Source organism: Pan troglodytes, chromosome 7, assembly GCF_028858775.2.
Source record: "Pan troglodytes isolate AG18354 chromosome 7, NHGRI_mPanTro3-v2.0_pri, whole genome shotgun sequence".
Classification (NCBI taxonomy): domain Eukaryota; kingdom Metazoa; phylum Chordata; class Mammalia; order Primates; family Hominidae; genus Pan; species Pan troglodytes.
The window spans coordinates 146894487-146911844 of NC_072405.2; positions in this window are offsets into that span (position 1 = coordinate 146894487).

A 17358-nucleotide genomic window follows, 5' to 3' on the forward strand; every position below is an offset into this window, starting at 1 on the left:
TGGGATTACAGGCATGAGCCACCACACCTGGCCTTAAGAATTAATTAACTTTAAATAAAAAGATAATGCTAATTTCAAACTCTTCCTGCCAATAAATTAAAGAAGTTCTCTGCATAACTGCTATATAGCAATACTTTATATTTGAATTAGGATTTTTTTCCCTGAGTGAAATATAATATACCTATATATCTATAATTTCTTTCTTAAATTTTATTTTATTTCAATAGATTTTGGGATACAAGTGGTTTTTGGTTACACAGATGAATTGTATAGTGGTGAAGTCTGAAATTTTAGTGCACCCATCACCAAGCAGTTTATATTGTACCCCACTAGGTAGTTTTTCATCCTTGATCCCTCTCTCACCTTACCCCTTTTGGGTCTTCAGTGTCTGTTATACCACTCTGTCTGCCTTTGCTTACTCATAGCTTAGCTTCTATTTATAAGTGAGAACATGCAGTATTTGGTTTTTCATTGCTGAGTTACTTCAGTAAGAATAATGTCCTCTAGTTCCATCTAAGTGGCTGCAAAAGACATTATTTCATTTTTTATGGCTGAGTTGTATTCCATAGTGTGTGTGTGTGTGTGTGTGTGTGTGTGTGTGTGTGGGGATCACATTTTCTTTAGCCACTCATCCATTGATGGGGACTTAGGTTGATTCAGTGTCTTTGCAATTGTGAATTATGCTGTGATAAACATATTCATGCAAGTGTCTTTTTGATGTAATGATTTCCTTTCTTTTGGGTAGATGCCCAGTAGTGGTGGGATTGCTAGATTGAATGGTAGATCTACTTTTAGTCATTTGAGAAATCTCCAAATTGTTTTCCATAGATGTTGTACTATTTGCAGCAACAGTATATAAGCATTTCCTTTTTACCACATCTGCACCAACAATTTTTTTTTTTTTTTTTTTTACCTTTAATAGTGGCCATTCTGGCTGGAGTAAGGTGGTATCTCACTGTGGTTTAAATTTTAATTTCCCTAATGATTGGTGATGTTGAGCATTTTTTCATATGTTTATTGCACATTTATATATTTTATTTTGAGAAATGCCTATTCATGTCATTTGCCCACTTTTAAGTGACATTATTTGATTTTTATTTTCACTTGTTTGAGTTCCTTGCAGATTCTTGATATAAGTTCTTTATCAGATTCATGTTTTGTAAATATTCCTTCCCATTCTTTAGGTTGTCTTTTAAAAGTGATTGTTATTTCTTTTGCTGTGCAGTAGTTTTTTTTTTCAATTTTATTTAGTCCAATTTATTTATTTTTGTATTTGTTGCATTTGCTTTTGGGGTCTGTCATAAATTCTTTGCATAGGCTGATACCAGAAGGGTTTTTCCTCGGTTTTCTTCTAGAATTTTTGTGGATTCAGGTCTTAGATTTAAGTTTTTAATCCATCTTGAGTTAATTTTTGTATACGGTGAGAAATCAAAATCCAGTTTCGTTTTTCCACATATGGCTATCCAATTTTCCCAGCACCATTTATTGTATAAGATGTACCTTCTCCAGTTTTTTGCTTTTGTATATTTCATCAACAATCAACTGGTTGTAAGTATTTGGCTTTATTTCTGGGTTCTCTCGTCTGTCCCATTGGTCTATGTATCTAATTTTATACCAGTAGTACCATGCTCTTTCGGTTGCTATAACCTGATAGTATAATTTTAAGTTGGGTAATGTGATGCCTCCAGATTTGTTCCTTTTGCTTAGAATAATTTTGACTATTTGGGCTTATTTTTTGTTCCGCATTAACTTTAGGATTATCTTTTTCTAATTCTGTGGGAAATTACATGGATATTTTTATAGGAGTTGCATTGAATCTGTATATTTCTTCAGACAGCATGGCCATTTTCATGTTATTGATTCTTCCTATCCATGAACATGGGATGTATTTCCATTTGTTTGTGTCATCTATGATTTCTTCCAGCAGTGTTTTTGTAGTTCACCTTGTAGAAATCTTGTAACTCGTTGGTTAAGTTTGTTGCTATATCTGTGTTTTTGTTTGTTTGTCATGCAGGTATTGTATCCTGTTTTAATTCTCAGTGTGGTTGTTGTTGGTATATTGGAGTGCTATTGATTTGTGTACATTTATTTTGTAACCTGAGACTCTACTGAACTCATTTATCAATCTAGGAGTATTTGGGAGGAGTCTTTAGGGTTTTCTAGGTATAAGATTATCACACTGGCAAACAGAGGTAATTTGACTTTCCGTTTTTCCATGTGGATGCCCTTGATTTCTTTCTCTTGCCTGATTGCTCTGGCTAACACTTATAGGACTATGTTGAATAGAAGTGGTGAAAGTGGGCATCTTTGTCTTATTCCGGTTCTTATGAGGAATGCTTTCAACTTTTCTCTGTTCAGTATAATGCTGGCTATGTGTTTGTCATATGTAGTTTTTATTAACTTGAAGTATGTTCCTTCTACACCAACTTTGTTGAGAATTTTTATCATTAAAGCATATTGAATTTTATTGAATGCTTTTTCTGCATCTATTGAGAATATATTCATACATCTATAATTTTATATATCAGTAATTCCATCTGGCATATTTTCAACTTTTTGACTTAAGTGAAACAATACATGAAAAGTCCTCAATTTAATGTTCTTGAAAGACTAGCTAGTATTATTAGATGCTGATATTTTGTGATAGGACCAAATGGCTATATAATGGCTATATAGCTCTTCTAATCTAGAAAAAGTAGTAGTGACTTGAAATAGTAAGCTTGAATAATTAAAAATTTGATCTTGAAGACCTGTGGTAGGCAGAATAATGCCCTTCACGTGTTCATATCTTAATTCCTGAATTCTGTAAAGATGGTACCTTTCAAGGCAAGAAATATAAAGACCTTTAAGTGGGAATATTACCTTGAATAACCAGAGTAGACAAAATGTCTTTACAAAAGTCCTTATAAGAATGAGGCAGGTAGATTAAAATGAAAGAAAGAGATATGTCAGTGGAAGTAGAGGCCCAAGATTCAAATAATTATGCTGCTGGTTTGAAGATGGAAGAGACCATAGCCAAGAAATACAGAGGGCCTCTAGAAGCTGGGAAGGGACTTTCATCCAGACCCTCCAGAAAGGATGCCAGTATGCTGACACCTTGATTTTAGTCAAGTAAGACCCATTTTGAACATCTGACTTTCACATAATAAATGTATGTTGCTTTAAGTCTCTAAGTTTGTGATACTTTCTTACAGCAGCATAGAAAATGAATGCAAGTTTTTTACCAATTATTGAATTCCTACTATGCACTAGGAACCATTAATGTAACAATTTTCCTGTTCTTATGGAGGTCATTTAGCTTGTAAAGCTTTTTATTTACATTAGGTGATATTTCAAAGAGATACCATTTAAAGTTTAAACAAAAAATATTCTGGGATATATCTTGGATTTACTTCTTTCTGAATATTCTGAACATTGTGGCCATTTTAGATGTATTCTACATAAACTATGTATTATAGATCAGCAATAAATATAATCTCCAACATTTAACTTGTATCCATGATTTCAGTTTAATCAATTGAAAAAAGTCACAATATTACTTATGGATTTATTGCTAATATTATACAGCTAGAATAAAACTGAACAGTAAATTTTGTAAAAGGCAACAATTTTCAACATGCCGCCACTAAATTGTGATAAACATGTTACACATTAGAATGTGGTTATTTGTTAAATAACCAATTTTATGACCCAAATAAGGTGTTAATACCTACATTTTTCTTTAATAGGTGCTCAAGTATGCCTGTATGTTGACTCTAAAGCAGAATATTAATATCTTCATGTTCAATAAAAAATGCTTGATTGCTTTTGTCTCAGGCACAAACTGCAAGGTAATATTAATAATTGAGAAAAATCTGCTGAAAGCTTCTTTGATTCAAAATAAGCTAGGTTTGTTATTAATAAGTGAAATTTGTATAATGGTTTATAAGGAAGTTTTACATTCATTAGATATGCTGACCCTCTCAATAATTTTTTTTCCCATAAATGAGGAAATTTAGCCTTAGGTAAGTTATAAAATTTGTCTAGAGTCATAAAGCTTATTGATGGCAAGTCCATAATTTGAAGTGAGTTATTTTTATTGCAGAGTAATCAAACTAAACTTAATCCATATTTCCCTGTCTTCAATTATTCACATGTCCCCTCATGAATGTTTTATTTTATCTGCCTGCTACTTATTTTTTTCATAAATCCATTAATTACCTTGAGTTAAACACTTCCTAAAAACTCTATAGATATGGGTTGATATTTATGATAATACACATTTAAATACAGATACTAAACAGTATGGATTTGAATATGCTTTTCTTAAGGACTTGCTGTATTTTCTGTTTCACTGTCTGGTAGGTGATTCTTTCTTTCCGAATGGGAAGATCACTTAGTGTTTAAAAGAGATTAACCCTGAACTGACACTTTCATTTAACCTGTGGAAATTATGCTATTAAACAGCAAGTTTCTCACCACCTAAATACATCTTGTGGACTGAAAACAGCCTCTATTTTACATTTTGGAAAATACTGTGATGCACATTACTGCCTCCATTGCCTGATGTTTACACTTATTCAAAGATTAATATGTGACATACACTTGTTGAAAGCAGAGGAAAGGGATTGCCTATTATTATCCATTTATACATTTTCATCCAATCAATAAATATTGTTTTCAGAATATTCAAGAGTATATTATAGATCTCTGTTACAGAGGTTGGCAGATTATGCCCAAAGGTTAAATCAGGTCTGACATCTGTTTTGTAAATAAAGTTTACAGGGGCATAGCTTTGCCATTCTGTTTACATATTGTCTATGATTGCTTTCAAGCTACAGTGGAAAAATTGAGTAGCTGCAACAGAAACTGTATAACCTACAAACCTAAAATATCACTTTCTGGCCCTTTATACAAAATATTTTCAGACCCCTACTATAAAAGATATCAAAAAGAATATCATACTTCTACTCTCAAAAAACATGCATGCAAATAATTGTGTATGCATTTATACAGACATTCAGAAGTTAAATATATAGAGGGGTATGGCAAAAGAGAGTAGCGAGAGATTAACGTCAGCTTAACTCATACGGAAATGTTTGATGAATCAAGTGGTATTTGAACTGAATCTTGAAATATTTGGAAGGTTCCAATGAGCATGGAAAGGAGAGAATGTTGACCCAAGTTGGAAAGTGTGCTGTTTCGGTTAGGAATAATTTTAGCAGCAAGGAGCCAGAAATTAGGAATAGGCTAAACAGGTCAGGGTTTACATTCTTCATACAATAAGAAAACTGGAGAGAAGCTAATTCTAATTTGTTTGCCACAGATCCATGATTTTAACCGCCCTGTGGTTCCCCCGAACTTCCAAAATCTCATGTTATGCCTCAGAAATAACAAGGCAGAAGAGAAAGAGAAAGGCATCAGGGACATATCACTCTGTTAGGGCAGAAATGCTTTTCCCAAATCATCCCCATGACCCTAGGTTAGGGCTCACTGGTATGTCGTGGGTCTCCTTCTAGCTACAAGGGAGGAGGGACCTTGTCAAGAACATACTTAAATACGATTTGTTGCCTTAATAACTCAACAATGATGATAATTGAGGGAGAGACAGAAAGAGTTAGCTCTAGCTCACTTGAATGAAGCCCGGAGGCTTATACAACCTTAATGTACTTTGAGGAGAAATTTGACTGTGATTAAGATCTGCTTTAGAGAGATGGATTTTGGCATATTCTGGCTGAGAGTTGAAAATGCTTCATCTTGTTCAATTTCTTTCCCAACTCATCAAAGCAAGGCTAGGTGGAAACTTCGTTACTTAGAATGTGCTATTTTCAGCTCACCCTGAACTTATTCAGAATTCATTTTGTCTTAAAATTAATTGAGACTACCCCATATTCAGGCTGCCTCTGCACTGGAAATCAAGACTTCTAGGCAAACATTTTTCATGATTGTATTTTCCTTTTAAACAATTTTATTTGTAAAAATTTATAAAATACAAATGTAATTTTGTTAGATATATTGGGTAGTGGTGAAGTCAGGACTTCTAGTGTTTCCATCACCAGAATAACATACATTGTACCTATTAAGTAATTTCTTTTTTTTTTTTTTTTTTTTGAGACGGAGTCTCGCTCTGTCGCCTGGGCTGGAGTGCAGTGGCGCGATCTCGGCTCACTGCAAGCTCCGCCTCCCGGGTTCACGCCATTCTCCTGCCTCAGCCTCCCGAGTAGCTGGGACTACAGGCGCCCGCTACCACGCCCGGCTAATTTTTTGTATTTTTAGTAGAGACGGGGTTTCACCGTGTTAGCCAGGATGGTCTCGATCTCCTGACCTCGTGATCCGCCCGCCTCGGCCTCCCAAAGTGCTGGGATTACAGGCGTGAGCCACCGCGCCCGGCCACCTATTAAGTAATTTCTAATCAATACCACCCCTGAACTCCCCCAAACTTTCAAATCTCCATTGTCTGTGATTCCACACTATGTCCTACACATTTATTTTATTTTACTTTTCTGAGACGGAGTCTCGCTCTCTTTCCCAGGCTGGAGTGCAGTGGCGTGATCTTGGCTCCGGCTCACTGCAAACTCCGCCTCTCGGGTTCAAGCAATTCTCCTGTCTCAGGCTCCTGAGTAGCTGGGACTACAGGTGCATGCCACCATGCCCGACTAATTTTTGTATTTTTATTAGAGATGGGGTTTCACCATATTGGTCAGGTTGGTCTCAAACTCCTGACATCAGGTGATGCATCTGCCTCATCCTCCCAAAGTGCGGGGATTACAGGCGTGAGCCACCGTGCCCAGTCTGTACACATTATTTAGTTCTCATTTATAAGTAAGAGCATGTGGCATTTGCCTTTCTATGTCTGAGCTGTTTAACTTAAGATAATGGCTTCTAGTTCTATCCATGTTGCTGCAAAATACGTGATTTTATTTTTTTCTATGGTTGAACAGTATTCCATTGCGTATATATATCGCATTTTCCTTATCCATTCACCCATTGGTGGATATTAAGGTTAACTCCATATCTTTGCTATTGTGAATAGGGCTGTGATGACATGATGACATATAGGTGCAGGTATCTTTTTTTTTTTTTTTTTGACGGAGTCTTGCTGTGTCACCCAGGCTGGAGTGCAGTGGTGTGTCTCAGTTCACTGCAGCCTCTGCCTCCTGGGTTCCAGTGATTCTCCTGCCTCAGCCTCCCAGGTAGCTGGGATTAAAGACACGCACCACTATGCCCTGCTAATTTTTGTATTTTTAGTAGACAAGGGGTTTCACCATGTTGTTGGCTAGGCTGGTCTCAAACTCCAGACCGCAGGTGATCTGCCTGGCTCCGCCTCCCAAAGTGCTAGGATTACAGGCGTGAGCCACCATGCCCAGCCAGGTGTAGGTATCTTTTTGATATAATAATTTCTTTATTTTGGATAGATGGCCAGTAGTGGGATTACTGGATCAGTTTTTCTTCCTTACTTTCCACGCATTCAAAAGCAAATGCTCCTTGAGCAGCCACTATGAGCTGGACATTGGAGCCAGTCCTGGATACATCGAGGAACACCACAGACCTTCTGTCCTGAAGGAATTTTCTTCTAGTGAATGTATATATATGGGGAAAGGAGAGAAATAGGAGTAAATAAAAATGGTCTTCTCCTAGGTCACTGATGTATTTATTTTTATTGACCATAGTTTTAATGTTTGGTCTGCATCCAGTTTTTGATTCTAACAAGTGATTACTATTACTCCTTCTTCTCAGAATCATTTTCTTTCCATGTCTGTCTCTGTCTGTGTGAGGGAGGGGGAAGAGTGGTACAATTTTATTCTGGATTTTCCTCTTTTCCTCTTCTTCTTACATATTCCTTCTCAGAAATTTCCTGGGATCCTGGATTTTTTTTCCCGCTGAAATATTGTTATTTCTCATGGTCTTATTTATCTCCTTTGACAATAGGAGGAATTCTTTCATTCATTCCTGTTAATTACCATTCAAGTTATAATGAATCTTGAAGCACTGTCTCTAATTAAAATCCTTTCCTGACATCTATACTGCTTACTTATTAATGCCTCCACTTGGATGTTTCCAGGACACTTAAAATCCAGCCACTCGAACTCATCAGTGCCCTCCTTCCCTTAGGTTACCTTTCTCAGTAAACTGCATTTCCACCCCCTCCCTTTCTCAGTCCCTCTCACTTGATTACTAAATCTTAGTGAGTCTACCTCCTGAACACCCTGCACCTCTGCTGCTTCCGGCCACCTGCTGCCTCCGTGCTAGGAGCTAGGATACTGCAGCCCTCTCAGGTGGCTTTTTCTTCCTGGTTGGCTCCCTCTAATTTATCCCCCTACCACAACTAGAAATATTTTTAAGGGCAAAATGGGTCATGTTACATCTCTGTTTAATACCCTTAAATGATTTCCTTTTGCTTCAGGAAAAAAAAATGATCCAAACTTCATCATTGGGCTAAGACATATCAGAAGTTCGGGGATCTGCAGTACTCCTTACAGTGCTTACATTTCTTCACTCACTACAGTCAAGCTGGAAGGCACACAGGGCCTTTAGCAGGACTCTGTTCATCCTCTTGTCCCCAGGTGACATACTCTATTACCACGGATGAGAAAGCCCACAATTGGAGGTGGAGGCTTACCTGGCCCATGTTTACTCTGCTAACTTACACTTCCTTAGGTATTCTGTCACTGACCTTCTTCTCCTTCTCCTTCTTCTTCTTTCTTTTTCTTCCAGAGTCTTGCTCTGTCACCCAGGCTGGAGTGCAGTGGCACCATCTCGGCTCACTGCAACCTCCGCCTCATGGATTCAAGCAATTCTCCTGCCTCAGCCTCCCGAGTAGCTGGGACTACAGGCAAGCGCCACCATATCCGGCTAATTTTCTTGTTTTTTTTTTAGTAGAGACGGGGTTTCACCATGTTAACTGAGATGATCTCAATCTTCTGACCTCATGATCTGCCCACCTCGGCCTCCCAAAGTGCTGGGATTACAGGTGTGAGCCACAGTGCTCGGCTGACACCCTCTTCTTAATACCCTCACAGTTCACCAATACGAGGGTGAGCATCTATCTAGGTTTCCCTGGGACACTTTGAGGGAAACCGGCAAAACAAAGCACTGTCTTTTTTTCTCTTAGAAGTGTCTCCATTTTGATGGTAAATTATACTATTATTTTAGTTACAAACCTTAACTTGCCTTGTGATATATATTTTATTTAGGATTTTGTTTCTCACTATAACTTAAGCTCCAGAATTGGAGGGATGCTCACTTGTCCTCTATTTTGTCTCCCAAAACTAGCAAGGTGTAGGTATGCAGTTGTTAGTTATTAGTAGATAGAGCAAGGGCATCTCACTGTGTCCTCTCCGGGAAGATGGTTTTCATCACATCTATGTGAAGGGCACCTCGTGTGGTGGTGTTCACAGCCTGTTCAGCTGGTCATGACTTACCAGTATTAAAACTGGTGTGAAGAACATTCCTGATCTATCTATCCTGGCCTCAGTTTGGTGCTTGGCTGGCAACAGGTTCCCAGGGCTTCCACTAACGCCTGCCATGACATCATCTGGCTTCCTTTCCATCGTGTTTAATAGTCTTCCTTCGGATCTGAAGCACCTGCAGACAGAAAGCTTAGCTGCCTTGGTCACACTGTTATTTTCATCACCTACCATATAAAGTGTGCTTAATAGATGTATTTTGAATTAAATTACTCAATTAATGTTGAATGAAATGCATGCTAATCAAAGAAAATGAAGCACATACTTTTTCCAGGTAGATAAAAGAAGAGACAGAGAGGAAGGGCGTTAAAAGCAGCAGGGATAGAATGAAGTCTTTCCGATTTTTTTTCAAAAATATTTTTCAGACTCTTTAAAATTTATTAGTTATGAATTATACCAAATTTTCAGTGAATTCACACATGTATTGAGATAATATTGGAGTTGGTTAGAAACCCAGTATTTGATCATAGTACTGAGGAATGTTAATTCTTCTCCACATCTGATCACTTGGTAACCTCCCGGAGAACACTTGAGAATAGAAAAACCACAGAGACTCAGGAAGCAAGAACGCTTTAGCAGTTCAAATATTTTTCTTCTTCAGGTTAATCTGATGTCTTAGAGACGTATTTAGTCTTTTGCTGGAAAGGTTGGAAAGTGGCTTCTAGATCCTCATGTGGAGGTTATTAGACAGACCATAGCCAGCTGTTTTCCTACTCTTCAGTAAATTATGTCTGGAACTAATTCCCAACATCAGTGTCACTACTGGAAAAGAAAATCAGAAGGTAAGACAGGCCATACATTCATTGAGCAACCATGAAATGTCAGGTCCTGTTTTTGACACCTCACTAATAGATATATTTTTCCCAACAACCCTATGCAGTAAAATTTATTATTCTTAAAATCAAACTGTAGTGGCAAAATAAATAGTGGGGTGAAAATGAAGGACAGTTCATCATCTGTGTGCATGTGTGGGTGAGGGAGTGCGTGCTTGTGTGTGTGCATCCATCAGTGTATGAGTATGGTGTATGTGAGTGTGTGTGTTTGTTAATGTGGGAGTGTGAATGTCTATGCCTGAGTGTGTATGTGTGTGCGTGTGTGTGTGTGTAAAATAATCACAGTCCTGCTCACATCTTTTCTTTGCAGGCACTTCCTGATTGCAAAGACAAATATGCCTCTTTGGGTCCATCATGAGGAGGCATCAAGGACTTCTTGCCCTGTCCTTGCTCTTTAGCTAAAACCCTGGCTATCTTGGTGAGTTCCTGTGAAAATCAGACAGTCAGCGATGCTCTTCCAGCTACTTAGCTTCCTGATTAATCAGAGTGCCTTGACATGGGACTCCTTGCCCAATCATAGGACCCAGCCTGGCCCTGAATCACAGAGTGCATGGCAGGGAAGAAGGTACACCTCAGCCTCATCCAGGTCCCACACCCCAGTCCTGGTCCTCTTTATTCGACAGGTTCATCTGGCCGGGCCTATGGTGAGAGGAGGACAGGGAGCTGAGCTAAATCTCCTGACCATTTGTGTAGATGAGCTAGACAGTATTAGATTTCTTCATACTCATCCTGTCCTGTGGGATCAATAGAGTTCACTTTTAGACTTAGGATAATACCCATCAGAAGGCTAATTACATGGACTTTGAGTCATCTAAACCTAGAGATAGACCAGATTATACTAAGGACACTAACAAGCTAAAATCTTAGGAACTTAAAACATCATAATGCTCTTTCTTATTCACACTATGTGTGTGTTCACTATAGTCAACTGTGACCTGTATTCCACTCTGTTATTGGGCCTACCCCAGGGCTAAGGCTCATGGTGTAGATGCCGTGTTCTGTGAGTGATGACAGAGGAAAAGACTGTGGCAAAGTCCACAATGGATGGTCAAGCCTCTACCTGTCACTTGTGCACACATGGCCTGAGCCAGATCAATTCTCATGACCTAACCAGACTTCAGGTTAGAGGGAAAATAAAATCATCTTATAGGAAAAGGAAGGAACTGCAATGTGGATCAACAATGGGCTCTGCCACTTCTAAGTGTTTATGTCAAAACACTTTCAACAGAGAGGTCCCTGAGTCAGTTTCCTACAAGGTAAAGTGAAAATAATATAATAAGTAGCCACCACAGGAGATTCTTGTGATGATAAAATGAAACAATGCATAGAAATCATTGGAAAAGTGTAAGTTTGGAAATAATCGCAGTAACACACTGCAGTTGAAAGAACAAGTCCTGGAGGTAAGCTGGTTCTAACCTGGGCTCCACCACTCCTTGGAATCATAAACTTAGAAAATCACTTCGCATTTTAGACTCCTCATCTGTAAAATAGTTTCTGATTCAATGTGTTTCTGAGATTAAATGAGATTGACTATTTAAGTGCTATTATGGTTCCTGAAACAAAATAAACACCCAATATATGTCAACTAGTATTTCTGTTGTTACTTGGATTAAAGAAAATAAGTCAGATTCTGTCCCTTGCAGAGCATCTGAAACATAATGTGAATAATAATGCACAGAAGAATAATATTGTGGTTGAAAATGACTTGAGCTGTTAGTTAGAGAAGTGCTTCTTTGCCATTTTGAAGTCATGGCTCCAGTTGAGAATATGATATAAATTATGGGCTCGTGCACCTTAAAGAAAGCATATAAAGTAAACATTGCATATACTTTTGGGGCTTCTTACATTTCTCACGACCCTTGTCTAGCCCATGTTTATCATTTTACTCAGTAGGAACAGCATGATGACCTGTTTTTCTCTCCCCCTTTCATTATTGTCCTTTCTGGTCAATACTGTGGTGTCTGTAAATTTTAGCTGTGATGTTCTGAGTAGACCCACTTCATTCTCTGTTTTTTTGTTTTGTTTTGTTTTTGTTTTTCCCCTTTGGAAAAAAATGGGTTTAGAGAAGATGCAAACAACTTTGAAAATAAATGCTAATTAATTAACCAACAGAAAAAGCTTTTTGTCCTAGAAGCAATGTGTTTCTTACAAAAGATATCACATGCAGGACTATTTTTTCAGAACCATAAAAGTCATGTCCTTTTCGTGTGAGGAAAAACAGACATGATAGACAGCAAAGATAACCCTGTGGTTAGATTTCCCTTTAATAGCAAGAAGCAGGGCAGTTCCACCCAGACACAGCTCTTTTCAAAGTGCTGTTTTGATTGCCAACCAAGAACCCTCTTAGCAGTTTACCAAATGGGACTCTTTCGGAGATGTGTTTCCTCATGTTTGTGTGGCACTCTGAAATCTCAGGAAAGATGAGAGAATAGGGAGGCCATCTTTGGGATCTGGGATGTCCTTCTTAGTACTGTGTTCAGAACAAAGCAGCATCTGGGGCCTGAAAACATTGTGAAGTTCCTCCTCAGGGTCACCAACAGCACAATCCAGAGACTGGCGGGGAAGGTTGAAAATGACTGTGGAGGGAGCAGGGAAGTTTCTTGAAATTCACAGAACCTGAGAACACATCCAGCCAGCCATTCTGTCTGGTTAATAACTTCTTCAACATTTGGAGAAGGAGGCTGCCTCACAATAGGCTTGTCACAAATCAGCACTAACACTTACTTTTCTAGCTCATCTCCACACCAAGAGATCATGTCAGAGCAAGCTGGGTATGATTCTTTGGAATAAGACAGGGCCAGCTTAGAATTTCGATGCTACTTCTTACAAGTTGTGTGAGTTGACTATGTTATTTGTTCTCTCTTAGCATCACTTCCTTTTTGTGTAAATGAGCATGGAAAATGTAAAGATTTTGAGGGATAAAAATAGTGTATTCACAAAGAGGATATAGTAGATGTTCAGTAAGTGTGAGCTGTTTCCATGAATGCTGCTTAAATCGAGGTAGAAACCTGCAGATTTGTCTCATTTCAAACTAACTCAAAAGCCATCTCTCTGAAGCTTTCCCACAGCCCCTAGAAACATGGTGTCTTTGCCTTCTCTTTGTTTTCATAGTACTTTGCACATACTTCTGCCTATTGAACAATGCTCTGTTAAGTCCCAACAGTGCCAGATATGAGGCATACAGAATAGACCCTGCTCCTAAGTAGCTAGGAATCTAGAGAAGGAGCCCAGTGAATACATAATTCCAGAAGTGTGCATCCACACAACAACTCAGGAAGACCTGCATTCTTACCTTCATTTTGATATGAGGCTCTGAGACTCCAAGTAGTTAAGTAACTTGCCAAACGCCATGCTGGTAGCAAACCGAAGGACTCAGAACTCAAACCCAGTTCTGTGTGAGTGCAGACCCCTTATGTTTTCTATAACAGTAGCTTGTTCTGCTGATATAAAGCTACATATTCACAGGTCCTGGGGAGTGGAATGCAGACCTGTGTTTTAGAATGGGATGTTATTCCAGTCAACACACATGTATTACCCCCTCAATCCCTGCAGTGCATGTTTCCTCATGGTACTCACAGGAGACTGAGACCTAGAGATACAAGCAAAGAATCTAAGGTCATGCACACATTCAGCTAAGCAGAGAGATTCCACCCAGTTACTTTAATTTGAGAGACTAAACAATTAGTCATTATGCCTTGATGCTTTGCAAGTAGCATTCCTCATGATGATTAGGTCTCTCACCAAACTCCAACCTCCTTAACAAAAAGGACCATGTCTTGTTCCTATGCCCTATGGGACGGATGTATGTCTTAATTGGTGGACAAGGTAAAGGGCGCATAAAAATAAGAAGCAAATAGAGGAGAGAGACAAATAAAACATAATACAGAAATAAAAGTCTGTGATTTTAGTTTGTTTTAGAAAAGGGTGATGAGCCAGAAAACATTCCCAGAAATAACACCAGATGGAAATCTGTCCACTGACTGCCTCAGCAACTGTATACGCATATTCTGGTTCATATCATGGTCAAATGAACCAAAAAGACATGGATTGATCATACTTCAACCACACACACATCGTAGAAATTCTCCCTTGGCCTGTGCTCAACCAAGGGAGATGGTGAACAGCTCCTCTGTCTGCCTTAAGAAAGAATGCAGTAAGTGATCCCATTACTGGGTATATACCCAAAGGATTATAAATCGTGCTCCTATAAAGACACATGCACACGTATGTTTATTGTGGCACTATTCACAATAGCAAAGACTTGGAACCAACCCAAATGTCCATCAATGATAGACTAGATTAAGAAAATATGACACATATACACCATGGAATACTATGCAGCCATAAAAAAGGATGAGTTCATGTCCTTTGTAGGGTCATGGATGAAGCTGGAAACCATTCTGAGCAAACTATTGCAAGGACAGAAAACCAAATATCACATGTTCTCACTCATAGGTGGGAATTGAACAGTGAGAACACTTGGATATAGGGTGGGGAACATCACACACTGGGGCCTGTCATGAGGTAGGGGGATGGGGAAAGGATAGCATTAGGAGAAATACCTAATGTAAATGATGAGTTAATGGGTGCAGCATACCAACATGGCACATGTATACATATGTAACAAACCTGCACGTTGTGCACATGTATGCTAGAACTTAAAGTATAATTTAAGAAAAAAAGAAAAAGAAAGAATGCAGTTCTTAACTCAGCCGGTTGCCCTTGAGCAGTGCGTCTCTGGATAGTCCCTTCTCCTCCCCATTTTCCCGTTCCCACAACCTTTAACATCGCTTTATAGAACTTGCTCTCAGTGGCACCCACATCTTCCTGTTTTTGGATGGGGAAATCTCCGAAAATTTTTGACACCTTTCCTGTGTCTGTGCAGTTTCATAGTCAGAAAATATATCATCCTCTGGTCCCTAATTTGACCTAAAGAGTGACTCTTAACATTTCATTCATCTGTACCATTCTTTTTTTTTTTTCAAATAAAAATCTGATAAGAAATCTCCATGTGTAAAATATTTATAAAGAATACTTTTATTTAAATGAGGAAAAGAAGCCTGAAATCTGTCACATTCTGTTTTACTTCAACTAAAACTACCGTCCTCCCTCAACCACATCTCACCACATACTTTTCCCTCTAGAATTTGCTTGAAATCTTGCTTTTTTAAGTAGAAGAGCTTGGGAACCACTTATAGGAATCCAGCAGCTATCTGAGGTCGACCACTTTGCTTTGATTTACTGAGCTCAAGCGTTTGCAGCAGCAACAACTCAGGTGGCAGGTTCTGGAACAAAACAGTGTAAAATTCAGGCATTCTGCACCCTGGCTGCCCCTCTCTATAATCTTGGCCTCCTCTGATCTCTGTCTGTTCTGCACACTTCCCCAGCTTTCATGCCGTATACTGACACTGATTACCAGGGCTCCTTTGAACGCTTTCAAGGACTGAGTAAAGTTTGTAAGAGGCATTTCTACAGTTTATTTTCTCCAATAGGGGCTGGTGATACACACTGGCAGTTCCACCCGTTTCTTTTGCCATCAATTTCTGTGAACAGTGTCATGGAGTTGCTAAATGGCCTATTTGAGAGGAGCTTGTAATCAAGAACCATCCGTGGGTGACAGGTGTGGCTCTGATTCAATGGAGGGTTAGGGGAAATTGTATTAAATACCAATGTCAGTCTGCACATGAGTTCAACAATGTTCTTCTTTTGGGTTTGAGTAGCTGGGAGAGTGCAAGGCACTCAATCCTTCTCCAATGCTTCAGGTCACTAGCCTGGGTCCTGCTGAGAGACTCTGAAAGGCTTGCCCCAGTTGTTCGTCGGGCAGGAGGGCTGAAATGTTGAATTTCTAAAATTACTTAATTGATTGATTGATTTGAAGTTTTGTGAACAGGAATAAGAGCTATTATGTAATATTTTCTTACCTGGCAATAAATTTTGGTCATGTAAACTAGGACTGATGTAGGGGCATTTTGCACTTCAATGGAAAACAGCTGTCAACATGGTATCATGGTCATGGACTATCAGAAAAATCACAGAGGAAAATGGTGAAATGATTTTAATTCATAAAACTGCCACTCATCATATAATAGAACCTATGAAAAATACATAAAAATAATGTAGGCTTATTTTTAATATATTAATTCATTTTACATACACTGTCTCCCAAGTGATAAGCATTGTACCTACATTGTAGAGATCAAAAGTTGAAATGTAATTCATATCTTTACAGAGTTACAGTTGAATAGAAAAGATAAGGTATAAACCCAAGTAATAGAAGTCTAATAATGTGTAGAGTCATCATTTTAAACAACTCAGAGAGATATTGAGGGTCATTTTGTAAATATAGAAGCCAAATCCCTCTATACTTGAATATTTTACAACATCTTTATAGGTCATTTGTAAATTAGTGATGTTGTCAGAAGGCTAAATTTCACCTCTTATAGGTATGCTCTTTCTGTTATTCAACTGTAGTAGCCAGAGTTCTTTTGGTTGCAAGTATCAGAGAGCCAACTGAACCGAATGTAATCAGAAATGGGTAAATTTATTAGATCATGAAACTGAAATGAGCCCCAAATAGCTTCAGGCATGGCTTAATCCAGGTGCATAAGTAATATAATTTGGACACAACGTCTTCATTCTTAGGGCAGATCTTTCCAAATTTGTGAAAAAGGGAGCCAAAGGAAGGTCTACTATTAATGTACTTCTTATAATAAAACTTCAGAGAAGAAGAAAGAGAGTAGTTTGTTTTATTGCCAACAAAATTTCCAGGGATGTTTGTGATTGCCCCAGCTAAGCCCATGTGTCTAGATGAATTTCTTAGTCATACTCTGATTTAAATTATATGGTCATCTCTCATCTGGTTCATGTTAAAAAGCCAATCAATTAAGTCTTATCATATGGCTGTGGGGCAATTCTCAGAAGGAAAAGGAGGTGATCAAACAATAATAAACCCCTGTCAAACAAACAACTATGAAAACCAGGAAGTACCTCATACAGAAATGTTGACATTAACCATGGAATAACCAGAAAGAACCTTGAGGTCATGTGTATCACTTTCTTAATTTATAGATGAGTTTGTG